The sequence below is a fragment of the Stenella coeruleoalba genome (assembly GCF_951394435.1).
Source record: "Stenella coeruleoalba genome assembly, chromosome: 13".
In the NCBI taxonomy this organism is placed as follows: Eukaryota; Metazoa; Chordata; class Mammalia; order Artiodactyla; family Delphinidae; genus Stenella; species Stenella coeruleoalba.
In genome coordinates, this window is record NC_137159.1 from 59,495,137 (window position 1) to 59,507,306 (window position 12,170).

The 12,170-nt window shown below is 43.9% G+C and overlaps 1 protein-coding gene across 1 annotated transcript in view; it reads right to left on the reverse strand.

Annotated features, from left to right (window-relative positions):
* Positions 1-12,170, reverse strand: part of GALM (galactose mutarotase) — a 100,280-nt gene that overhangs the window by 64,964 nt on the left and 23,146 nt on the right. The window lies entirely within an intron of this gene.

The following is a 12,170-nucleotide window of genomic DNA, read 5'->3' on the forward strand; positions in this document are numbered from 1 at the left end:
TGGCCTGGAGGGTGAGGTATTTTCTTCTCCTCATTCTTTGATATGAATAATAGATGTTTAAGCAAAATTACGTAAAGCAGCTTTAGAACAAGTCCCTCATCCATTACCTCTGGCTTGACTGTAGCACCTATTTATATGAATTCTGGAGCCACAGCTAGCCTGAGCACATTCTTTGCTTTTATACAGACTAGACAGCCACTTCTAGGTAGCTTTTGTGACAGCAATACCTTCAAGAGTCAAAACTCTTTTATTTCTCAAGGTATAAACCACCTCAAGCCTGGCTTAGGCAAAAAAGGGAATTTATTGGCTAAAGATAGCGAAAAGTCTAGAGATGTTCAGGCATGTTCAAGTATGGCTGGATCTGGGTTAAAACTATGTCAGTAGGACTTGGTATTTCTCTTCCTCTTGGTTCTGTTTCCACGGCATTGGCCCTATTTCCAGGACTGCTTTTTCTATATATGATTTCTAGCATCCCCAGGCTTATATTATCCTATGATAGCAATCTTAAAATAAATCAAACTTCACATTCCCAATAATATCAATAAAAGTCCCAGTACTGAATCTCACTTGGTCATGTGGTCTTCTGAACCAATTACCTGCTGCTTGGTAGGGTGAAGTCAGGCTGACCCAACAAAATGGACTAGGAAAGTCCGGGGGTGGGAGGGGGAAGGTAATTCCCCAAGGAAAAATCTGAATGCTGTTCCCAAAGAGAAAATGGATGCTGATCAGGCAAAAACAATGTGTGTCCACCAAAAAGAGTAATGTCATTAGAGTGTTAGAAGTTGGAAATAAAAAATAACTACACAGGGAAGAATGTAAATTGATATAGCCCTTATGGAAAACCGTATGGAGGTTCCTTAAAAAACTAAAAGTAGAACTACCATATGACCCAGCAATCCCACTACTGGGCATATACCCAGAGAAAACCATAATTCAAAAAAAGGATATGCACTCCAGTGTTCATAGCAGCATTATTTGCAATAGCCAGGACATGGAAGCAACCTAAATGCCCATTGACAGAGGAATGGATAAAGAAGATGTGGTACATATATACAATGGAATATTACTCAGCCATAAAAAGGAATGTAATTGGGTCATTTGCAGAGACGTGGATGGACTTGGAGAGTGTCATACAGAGTGAAGTAAGTCAGAAAGAAAAAAGCAAATATTGTATAATAATGCACATATGTGGAATCTAGAAAAATGGTATAGATGATCTTAGTTGCAAAGCAGAAATAGAGACGCAGACGTAGAGAACAAATGTATGGATACCAAGGGGGAAAGGGGTGGAGTGGGAGGAATTGGGAGACTGGGACTGACACATATACATTATTGATACTATGTATAAAATGGACAACTGATGGGAACATGCTGTATAGCACAGGGAACTCACCTAGTGCACTGCAATAACCTAAACGGGAGGGAAGTCCAAAAGGGAGGGGATATCTGTTATGTGTATGGCTGATTCATTTTGCTGTGCAGTGGAGGCTAACACAACATTGTAAAGCAACCATACTCCAATAAAAATTAATTTAAAAAGATAACTACAGGGCTCCCCTGGTGGCGCAGTGGTTGAGAGTCCGCCTGCCGATGCAGGGGACACGGGTTTGTGCCCCGGTCCGGGAAGATTCCACATGCCGCGGAGCAGCTGGGCCCGTGAGCCATGGCCGTTGAGCCTGCGTGTCCAGAGCCTGTGCTCCGCAACGGGAGAGGCCACAACAGTGAGAGGCCCGCATACCGCAAAAAAAAAAAAAAAAAAAAAAAAAAAACTACACAGGGAATTCTTGTAGAGAGTTCAAGCATTTAGAATATTTTGACACATCAGAATACCTGTGTCTCATGAAGAGCTTTCAACATTTTGTCAGTGCTTTCAGTAGCAGGTGTTGCCACATCCCCACATCTATTCTTGTTTTACTTTTGCCTTGGTCTCTTGACTAATGTGGTACTGACGCAAACTTGCTCGAAACTTTCTCAATATTTTTCAATTACCCTTCGGTTTTTCAAAGGACAAGAGTCACCAACATTCTAGAAAGAATGTTAGCTTAAATCCAGTCTAGTCTGAAGCACATTAATCTTTGCCTTGTCTGAAGACAAGGTGGATCAAGGAATTGCTCTCCAAGTTTATCTGAACTCCATCCCTCATAATACGAAAACATATCAAAAATCATGGGTGAATATAATTCTTGGCATAAAATAGCATTCAAAAAACATTTTAAGGGACTTCCCTGGTGGTCCAGTGGTTAAGACTCCACGCTTCCACTGCAGGAGGCACAGGCCCAATCCCTGATAGGGGAATTAAGATACCCCGCTGCGGTGCGGACAAAAAAAAAAAATTTTTTTTAAGAAATCTTACTCAAATAAATGTGGAGCATTCGCTCTCATGATCTTGCCTGCCTGATTCAGTAAGCTTTGATTCAGTCCGTTCCACATCTGCTAACCATGGGAACCAGTCATAGTGTGATCTTAATTCCTTAATTTCTATATGCTATGTCACTTGTTCAAGAGGTCCCAACACTTTTATAATTTCCTGCTTTTGAATGGATCACATTTGGCTCAGCTTGAATGATAAATTTCTGACAAGATGTAATAAGCAGTTTTTTTTGCCAAATCAGAACTTCAAAAAATTACTCTTTGATTCGTTAGAATTATATTTGGCTGTCTGTAACAGACATCCAAAATAATAGTGGCTTAAAAGAGATACAAGTTGATTTCTTTCCTAAAAACAGTCCAGTGGTAGGTATGTGAAGTTCTGGGGGTTTACTTTACTTGCAAGCTAATAAATTGCTGTTTCACGGATGCTGGCTGAAGATACAAGATTCCTAGGTCTGAGACAAAAAATTTTATTACTGCATCCAAGCATCATGGGCATCATGTTGGTGCTGGTTCCTCATGCCTTTCAAAACCCACGGAGGGGTACTTCCCTGGCGGTCCAGTGGTTACGACTCCCAGTGCAGGGGGCACGGGTTCAATCCCTGGTCGGGGAACTAAGATCCCACATGCTGCGTGGTGCGGCCAAAAAAAAACCATGGAGGCAGCATGGAGGGACAAAGATGGACACTCTACATATAGTGGGTTTGCATTTCAACTGAAATCTACCACTTTTACAGTGGCTGGTAAGCAAGCCTGCTCTTTGTCTGGGAGAAGACGTTACATTATCTCTTGAGTCTGTTGATTGCAAACTCAACTCTGAGAAATGATTGGCTAAAAGCAGTCAAGGTCTTGCATTGCTGGCATACCCAAAAGGGACGTTCAGGGATGCTCAGGCTCACCACTGCTTGTTTCAACAGGTGGTCTGAGGTTGGGATGGCAGCTCTGCTCAATATGGTCATCTGGGACCTAGGCTCCCTCTAACTTGTTGCGTCATCATCTGTAGGGTGTGGCCTAAAGTCCACTTGGCCAAGGAGATATGCTACCATGTCCACAATTAGAGGAACAGGGTGGAGGAGAGGAGACAGGGAGAGGAACTGTTGGAGAAAGGGCAGCCCCCCTCCCTTTAAGAACACATCCTGAAAGTTCTATACTTCACTTTCCTTCATCTCCCGTTGGCCACAGTGTATTCACATAACCATATCAAAGTTCAGGGTATGTTGGGAAATGTATAATCTTTATTCTAGGTATTCTATTAATGTAGTATAAAGGAGAAGATATTGGAGAATAAGTGGCACTCTGCCACATTCTTTACTAAAAGTTGGTGGTATTTAAATAAATACTTTCCAGGGACCTTAGAGGGTTGCTAATCACCACTTTGTTCCTCCCATTCTTTGTACATAATGAGAATCTGACCCTGTGGCTTGGGTGGGTACTGGTCGCAGCCAGATATCTATGAGTACACACTCGGGATGGGACTACAGGTATCAGATACTCTACAGGCACTGCCCAAAGTGAGAACACAGAGGAATCATATGACTTCCAAGGATCTGGAAAATGACAGAGATTTTACTCCAGATGATGGTGTGTTTGTGAGTATGGTGCTAGAGACTCCGAGGATCAAAGTTGCAAGGTCTGGAAGAGCTCTACTTGGAGAAGTTTATTATGCCCAGAAGGTGGGTGGTGCAGCTTGGGAACCATTTTCAAGAGCCCAAGCCACACAGGATTTCCCCCCAACCCTCACATAAGTGGATCCTGTAAAAGACGTGGAGAACTCCAAGTCAGTCAGCCCAGGACAAGGGCTATTTCTGTCATGGAAGAGGAGACAGAACCACAGTTGGAGGGAGGGATTTCCAAGAGTCAGTGTTGACCCAGTATAGTTACAGTAAGGAATTTCCCAAGGCCAGCTGACTGGGAGTTGCTTGGGGCACTGTCCTAAGTAGTACCCAGCTGAGGTCCCTGGGATGACCTTGTAGCTGGCAGGTGTTCTCTACTAGTTAGTGGTGGCTCTGGCCTTCTAGTCTCGGGGAAGCTTCTCCTTCATGGAAGACTTGAGCCTCTGCTCAAAGTAGAAGCATTTGGCCAGTTCATTCTACTTGGACTTCAGCACATTGCCTCAGTCATCTCCCTTGATTTTGTACCATCTCTTACCAAATTGACTGTGTCTCTCTCCCTGCAGGTGGGTAAGACAATTATTGACCAGGTTAACTTTGTCCTGAACAGGGCTCTGGCAGAAGAAATCCTTGTCAAAAATTATCACATATTAAAAAAAAAAAAAAGACTAAGAATGAGGCCCTTAGAGTGGTCTCAGGTACATCAGCAGATATACCAAGATGTGTGGCATTGACTGATGAAACTATGTGGCTTCTCTAGGAAGAGAGAGAGAGCAGAGAAGGCAAGGAAGTGAGGGGATAGCATTTTAACAGCAAACGCTGGGGGCACAGGAGGCCTATCAGATGTGAGGCCAGGATGGGAAGGCTTATCAGAAAAGACTTTACCTGGACTCCTGGGGCACATTCCAGTGGAAATTGCTATGTGAGTTTATGGCAGCAACTTTGGGGCACTGATAAATAGCCAAGAGGAACAGAGGCAGAGAATCTAGCTAGAGGGAAGGGGCCTGGCAAACACTAATGGCCAGGCTCCAAAGGTTACGGGGCAGCTCAGGCAGGGTCAGCCAGAGTCAAGGCAGTCAGCTAGTCCATAGATGATTCCAGTAAATGAGCTCATATCCTACTGTAAAGCGGGCCTTTTGCTCCTTGGTTTGTTGGAGACCGTCTTCTGGGCGTGCTAAGGATTAGAGTCAGCAAGTCAGAAGCCTATAGGCAAATTCTGCCCTCCTTTTGGGTAGGCTTGAACAGGGAAAATTTTAGCCCTACTTCTATTCCTCTTCAAAAGGTCAACACTGAATTTAGGTCAGAGAATTGCAGCGGAATTGGCTGTTTCTTCTGGGCTCAACCACATTCTATAAAGAAGTGTGGTTATACAAGGGCCAGGTGAAGTCAAGAGGAGACAGAATGTGACAGGCCCCTGTGTAGTGTTTTTTTTCTGACACCACTTCTGATACGAAATGTGTGCTGTTTTTCCACATACCAACCAATTCTATGACACTAATTGAGTGCCCAACAATTCAATTCAATTCTGACACTATCTACCTACAATTAGGGTAAGGTCCCATGAGTTAAGGGGCTCACTCCCACATGACTGCCTCTACTTCAGACCAGCTGCAAATGGGGTACGCAGGCTACCCACTCTTCTGCTGGCTAACTACAGATTTGGGAGTTCCCACGAGCTCCCTTCAGGTTTTTTTTTTTTTTGAATTTTATTTATTTATTTTTTTATACAGCAGGTTCTTATTAGTTATCTATCTTATACATATTAGTGTATACATGTCAATCCCAATCTCCCAGTTCATCCCACCACCACCCCCCCGCCACTTTTCCCCCTTGGTGTCCATCCCCTCAGGTTTGATAATATTCTAGAATGACTCATAAAACTCAGGAAAAACACTTTACTTACATCTACCAGTTCCTTATAAAGGATATAACTCAGGAACAACCAAATGGAAGAGATGTGTCAGAGAAGAAAAAAAATTTCCCTTACCCTTCTAGGTTCTTCTGGTTGGTCTGAGAATTAAATTGACATGAGAAAGATTAACAGGAGAAAATCAAACAAAAATTTAATAACATGTATACAAGAGAGAGGCCAAGGAAAACTGAGTAACTCACCAAAATGGCCAGAACCCTCACCTTAAACACCATCTTCAGTTAGAGACAAAAGAGGATGTTGGGGGTAGTGGTTTGGGACTCTAAAGGGGAGGAAGGCATTTAACATGAGGTGGAAAAGCAAATGTTTGTTGGTAAACAAATGTTTGCTGGGCCATGCAGAGACAGTGGGACACAGAGAGGAATTTTAACAAACAGACTTTGCTAGGTTCCTCTCTGCCAGTCATACTTAGTTCATACTATAGTTATCTATGGTGATAGCTCCCTCCCTAGAACAGGGCCTCTACATTCTTTAGGCAGTTAGGGGGAAGGTCAAAAGTTCTTCCTAAGTCTTTTGAGCCTTGATAGTTTTCAGTTCAGAATAATCTGCATGTCAAGAGATATTTTGGGGTGGCAAATTTTGCTCCCCTACAGATGCATAGGGCCAGTTATAGGGGATGGGGGTGGGGAGTGGGGATTGGCACAGAGCTTCCATGCTCTCTCCTGTCGTGCCATCTTCCCAGCACATGAATGTGTTCACCAACTTGCAAGCCCATGGAACTTATTTTTTAGGTTTTTAATCAAGGGTTTATTAGCTAGGCATGATTAATTAAATTACTGGCCATTGGTGATTGAACTTAGTCTCCACCTCTCTCCCTCCCTGCGGAGGTCAGGGGCTGGGGCTGAAAGTCTAGCCCTTTCATCACTTGGTTGGTTTTTCTTGTGACCAGTCCCCATCCTGAAGCTATCTAGTGTGGGTCCCCCCCCCTTAACCCCCCTAAGGGTTACCACATTAGCATAAGATACTCATCACTCAAGAGAGTCCAAGGATTTGGGAGCTTTGTGCCAGGAACTGGAAACAAAGACCAAATAATTTTTTATTATTACCACAGCCCTCAACTGGGCCCCACCACCCACTCTGTCTACCAGAATAACCAGGTCAAGGAGGAGAAGAGAGAAACTTCCAGACAGGGCAGTGATTCTCATACTTTGGTGCACATTAGAATAATCTTGGAAACTTATTTTTATTTTTTATTTTTTTGCAGTACGCAGGCCTCTCACTGTTGTGGCCTCTCCTGTTGCGGAGCACAGGCTCCGGACGCGCAGGCTCAGCGGCCCTGGCTCACGGGCCCTTTGCGGCATGTGGGATCTTCCTGGACTGGGGCACGAACCCATGTCCCCTGCACCGGCAGGCGGACTCTCAACCACTGCGCCACCAGGGAAGCCCTCGGAAACTTATTTAAAATGTAGATTCTTGGGTCTGACTCTCAGTGACTCAGTGACAGTCACTGAGAGAGGAACCTGAGTATCTGTATTTTTATTTATTTTTAAATTTTTATTTATTAATTGTTATTATTTTTGGCCGCTTGGCATGCACAATCTTAGTTCCCCGATCAGGGAAAGAACCTGTGCCCCCTGCAGTGGAAGCGTAGAGTCTTAGCCCCTGGACACCCAGGGAAGTCCCTGTATTTTTAATAAACTCCCTAAATGATTCCCATGCTCGCTGAAGGTTGAAAGCCAGGGAGTGAGCATTTCCTTTAGTCTTACACCCAACCCCAAAACTATTCCTTTCTATAAGCTTGTCCAGTCAGAGCTCCAAGTCTGATTGTAGGTTACCACCTTCCCCTGACTTAAAGACGAGGAAGAATTACTATTGAGTACAAAGGACTCCCAGGTGAAGCAGATCTTTAGGATCCTGGAGATTCTGCCTCAGGTTGGAATCAGAATCTCAGCAAAAGGAATCAGAATTAACACTGGTCAGTGTCTGCTGTGTCAGGGATGTGCATGCTAGGCGTTTTCATGTGGTTTATCTGTGAGGAAGGTATAGCTGTTATTATTTCATGGCTGGGAAAACCGAGACTCAGAGAAGATGTGGCCAACTATGTACGGCCGGTATTCAAACTCAGGCCTGCCTGGCTCCAATACCTACCTCAGAATGGTAAGTAATTAAAAGGGAACATGCTGAGCTGGTGTGACTTAACTGTGGGCTGGAGTCGCTGCAGCCACAGTACCGAATGTCAGTCACTCCATAATCACTGCTATGGGAATGGCAGCGCTGACATGGCAGCCCTGTGCTGCCAAGTAGGAAAAGCTTCGGCCTACAGATGCTACTCACTGAAAAGCTACTTTCTCAGAGCCTCCCTGGGAAATCACCAGTCCTGCTGAATGTTTTCCTGTCTTTTTGCTGAACTCAAATCCCTGTGGTAGGAGAGCCCAGCCAACGGTTCTGGAAATTGCTGGGATCATCACATCTTGGGCTGAATCTGGTTGAGTCCAGCGTGGTTGAGTCTAAGTTGTTCCTCTTCTGACAGGAGGAGTGTGCCCTGGAGAGTTCTGTGCATCTAAGTTCTGTCAGCAAGGCCAGGGCAGGCCTAGTGGGAGAGTAGCCCTTCAGTTCATGGCTGGGGTAGAAGGAGACAGGCTGAAACAGGAAAGGTGTCACCCAAGGCTTTTTGAGTTAGCCAAGGTCAAATCCAATGGGAGCAGTGGGGAAATAAGTAGGAGAAGGAATATAAAAGTCAGCAGCCAGAATTTTTTAGTTGGTCAGAAGGAAGTAGACCAGGTGATGGGAAGTGGTTCAGGGATGAGTCACTGAATGGACAGCTTGGCCACCACACCTGGAGTGTGTCATGGGGCAGGCATAGGACCTTAGAAGAAATATGTGGATCTGGCCAGATTCTGTTCTGCTTCCATGTAGGTTCTTCTCCTTCTCAATTGGAGTCCACAGTGTGACATGACATTGATAGAAGGGGCAGGACAGGGAAATACTGGTGTCACCAGGAGAAACTGGCCAAGCGATTACCAGGGTTTGGATTCACCCATGAGCCCAGAGTCTAGTCCTCGGCCTTTCAGGCAAGAAACTCAGTCCATTTTTTTTTTTTAATTTACTTTTTCAAGTACTTTTTGGAGTTTTTTGGCTGTGCCACACGGCTTGCGGGATCTCTGTTCCCTAGCCAGGGATTGAACCCAGGCCGCGGTAGTGAAAGCCTGGAATCCTAACCAGTAGGCCACCAGGGAACTCCCTATTGAAGTACAGTTGAATTATGATGTTGTGTTAAGGAAACGCCGTCTTGTTAGAGCCCCAGGATGAGTCCTGCTTAGGGCGACTAATACCAGCTACACTCTTATGAGACTGATGTATAAAATAAAAGCCCATTCTATTTCCTTAAAGGGGGGTTATCCTTTTCCACTGCCAGCCTCTAGTATTGAAGAACTAGTGATGATGAATTAATAATCAAGGACCATTTGATAAGCATGGATTGGAGCAGAAAGCTGGAGAGTTTGGGCCAGGGCTAGGCCCCCCAAAATGTATTTGCTCGTAAGTGGGAGTTGTCTCTGATGACTGGATTGCTGACGCCCCACGGATTCAGTGCCTCCCATGGTGGGTGCGGCATATAACCAGCCAATGTTTGTATTTTCGATTTGGCTTTTTTTGTGTGTTTCTGATTCAGAGTGTATAATTCAACTTTGTTGTGCAGAGAAAATGGATTTTCCTGTTATTTTGTCCATAACTGATGTGGTCTTCTCTTGAGCTCCTACCTACTGGTTAGTTGTTTGTGGTGGTGATGATTAGCCAAACGTCCCAACTGGTATGAAGCATGGTAATGCTGATAATTGAAATGAGCCTTTAAGTATGTTAAAAGACACAGTGAGGCATTTAAAACTTTTTAAGAGTTTGTTTGAGCAAAAATGGATTGGCATAGGGCACCACCAAACTGGAAGTGGTCAGGAGCTCTCCACTAACAGGAGCCTGGAGAGACACTTTCATAGAAAGAAAGTGGAAGCAAAGTAAGGAAATTATTGATTGGATATATATTTTTTTTCTTTTTGGCTGTGCTGTGCAGATTGTGGGATCTTAGTTCCCCAACCAGGGATCGAACCCAGGCCCTTGACAGTGACAGTGAGGAGCCCTAACCACTGGCCCGCCAGGGAGTTCCTGATTGGCTGTATCTTAAAGCCCAGTTGGCTATTTGTGACTCGTTGTCCTTAGGTTTCAATTTCCTAAACTTGAGGCATTGACAGGCTTAGATTTTGGTTTGCTTACATAGGCCCCCATGGCATTAGAGCCACCTCAGTTTAATGGATTCCTTGTTGAATTAATTTAACAGGTATGTTCAGTTTCTCTTGCATTAAAAAAACAGAAAACAAATCCCCCTCCCCCCAAAAAAGCAACAACAAAAAAATCCAAACTCTCAGATTACCGCCCCTCTCCCTGCTTCTTTTTCTAACTTGTTGAGCAGGTGTTGAGAAGAAGGAGGGGTATGGCTTATGAGTACATGTCACAGCAGGAAGAGCCAGGGTCCTCGGCTGGGGGTCCCTTGCCTCCTCTGCCCCCACGTTCACTTGTTTGCTATGGGCCTCATGGGTTTCCAAAGCGGCAGCCTGCTGCAATTAACACGTGGCTCTTAACAGCCTTGGCAATGCTTCCTAGGAATGCTGACCCCCCTTCTCCCTTGCAGACTTGGCCTCCACTCAGCTTCCTCTGACTGTGAGCCTCTGCTTCAACCTCCATTGGCCTGCTGCCCTGGGGGTCCCCTGCAGCGTCTGCAGTGGGGTTTTCTTAATGACCTTTATCCTCTCTCATTAGTTCTACTGCAATATTCTCCAAATAGCCTCTATGGCCTCCTCCAATCTCTTTTTCTTTCTGAAACACCCACATAATCACGCCACTCCCTTCCTTCAAAACTTCTAAGAGCTTCCAGTTTGCTGTAGGATAAAGTTTAAACTTTAGTGTGCTTAGTCTGGTATATAAGACTGAACAATTTGACTTCAATTTGCTTTCCAGCCTCATCTCCCCTTCTCCGGCCTCCCACGCCCACTTAACACATCATGCCCTTTCATGCTTCTGAGTTTATGTATTCTTCTGTCCGGAATTTTCCTTTCTCTACATTCTTTAAGGCCTAGCTCAAATGTGTTTCTGTGAAACCACACTTTCTTTTTCTTCATCTTTGCGTAGATCTCTAGCATGGCACTTATTAGATCTTTAAGGAAGATAAAATATTTTAAATTAAACTTAAAGGCTTAAGGAAAATTTGTGTCTTCAATAAATTATATAACAATTTGAACCCAGATTAACTATAAATGGTCTTTTCTGTGTACAACAGGCAGCCCCTGGACATTAAAGTAAACCCACTTTGACATTGACATATTTAGATAATTTTTAAATATAAAAGTCTCATAATTGGCTTGTTAAAAGTGCTTGTGGTTGCAAGTAATAGGATACTTGTTTGCAACAGCAAGTCATAGTTGGTTAACAAAAAAGAGTTTTCTTTTTCTCACATAATGAGAAATCCAGAGCTGAGCAGTCCAGCACTGGTACAGCTGCTGAGAAATGCTGACAAGGACCAAGTCTTTCTGCTCCACCTTCATTAGCTTATGGGCTTTTATTCTCATGCTTGTCCTCTCATGTCACCAGCTGGCTGTTGCATCTCCAGGCCTCATGCCTGCTTTCTAGGCAGGAAGAAGGAGGAAGAGACAAAGGAACAAAAGGGCTCTGCCAGTTGTGATTATCCCTTTTAATCTGTAAATAAAACTTCCCTGGAAATCTCATCTGAGTGAGTTCTGCTTACATTCTATTGACCAGAATGAAGTCATACAGCTGCTTCCAGCAGCAAAAATGGAAAAAGAAATATAGTCGTTGGGACCCCTTCGGATACCAAACTGTGGATGCTCAAATCCCTTATACAAAATGGTGTAGTATTTGCACATAACCTACTCATATGCTCCCTTATACTTTAAATCCTCTCTAGATTACTTATAATACCTAATAAATGCAAATGCTATGCTAATAGCTGTACATACAATGTAAATGCTAATGTAAGTAGTTGCCAGCATGTGGCAAATTCAAGTTCTGCTCTTTGGAACTTTCTAGACTCTTTTTTTGCTTTGAATATTTTCAATCTGAGGTTGGTTGAATCCATGAATGCTAAATCCATGGATAAATACAGAGGGCCAACTGTATTTTGCTCTCTAGCCCCTATAGTGGAAAAGGGCGGGAGAAGAGGACATTGTGAATGGCTTTTGGGTTGCCAATCCCTGAAGTCTATCACAGGGCTCCACTGGGTTATATTATTCATGTGATAAATTATAAAGAAGGATCTT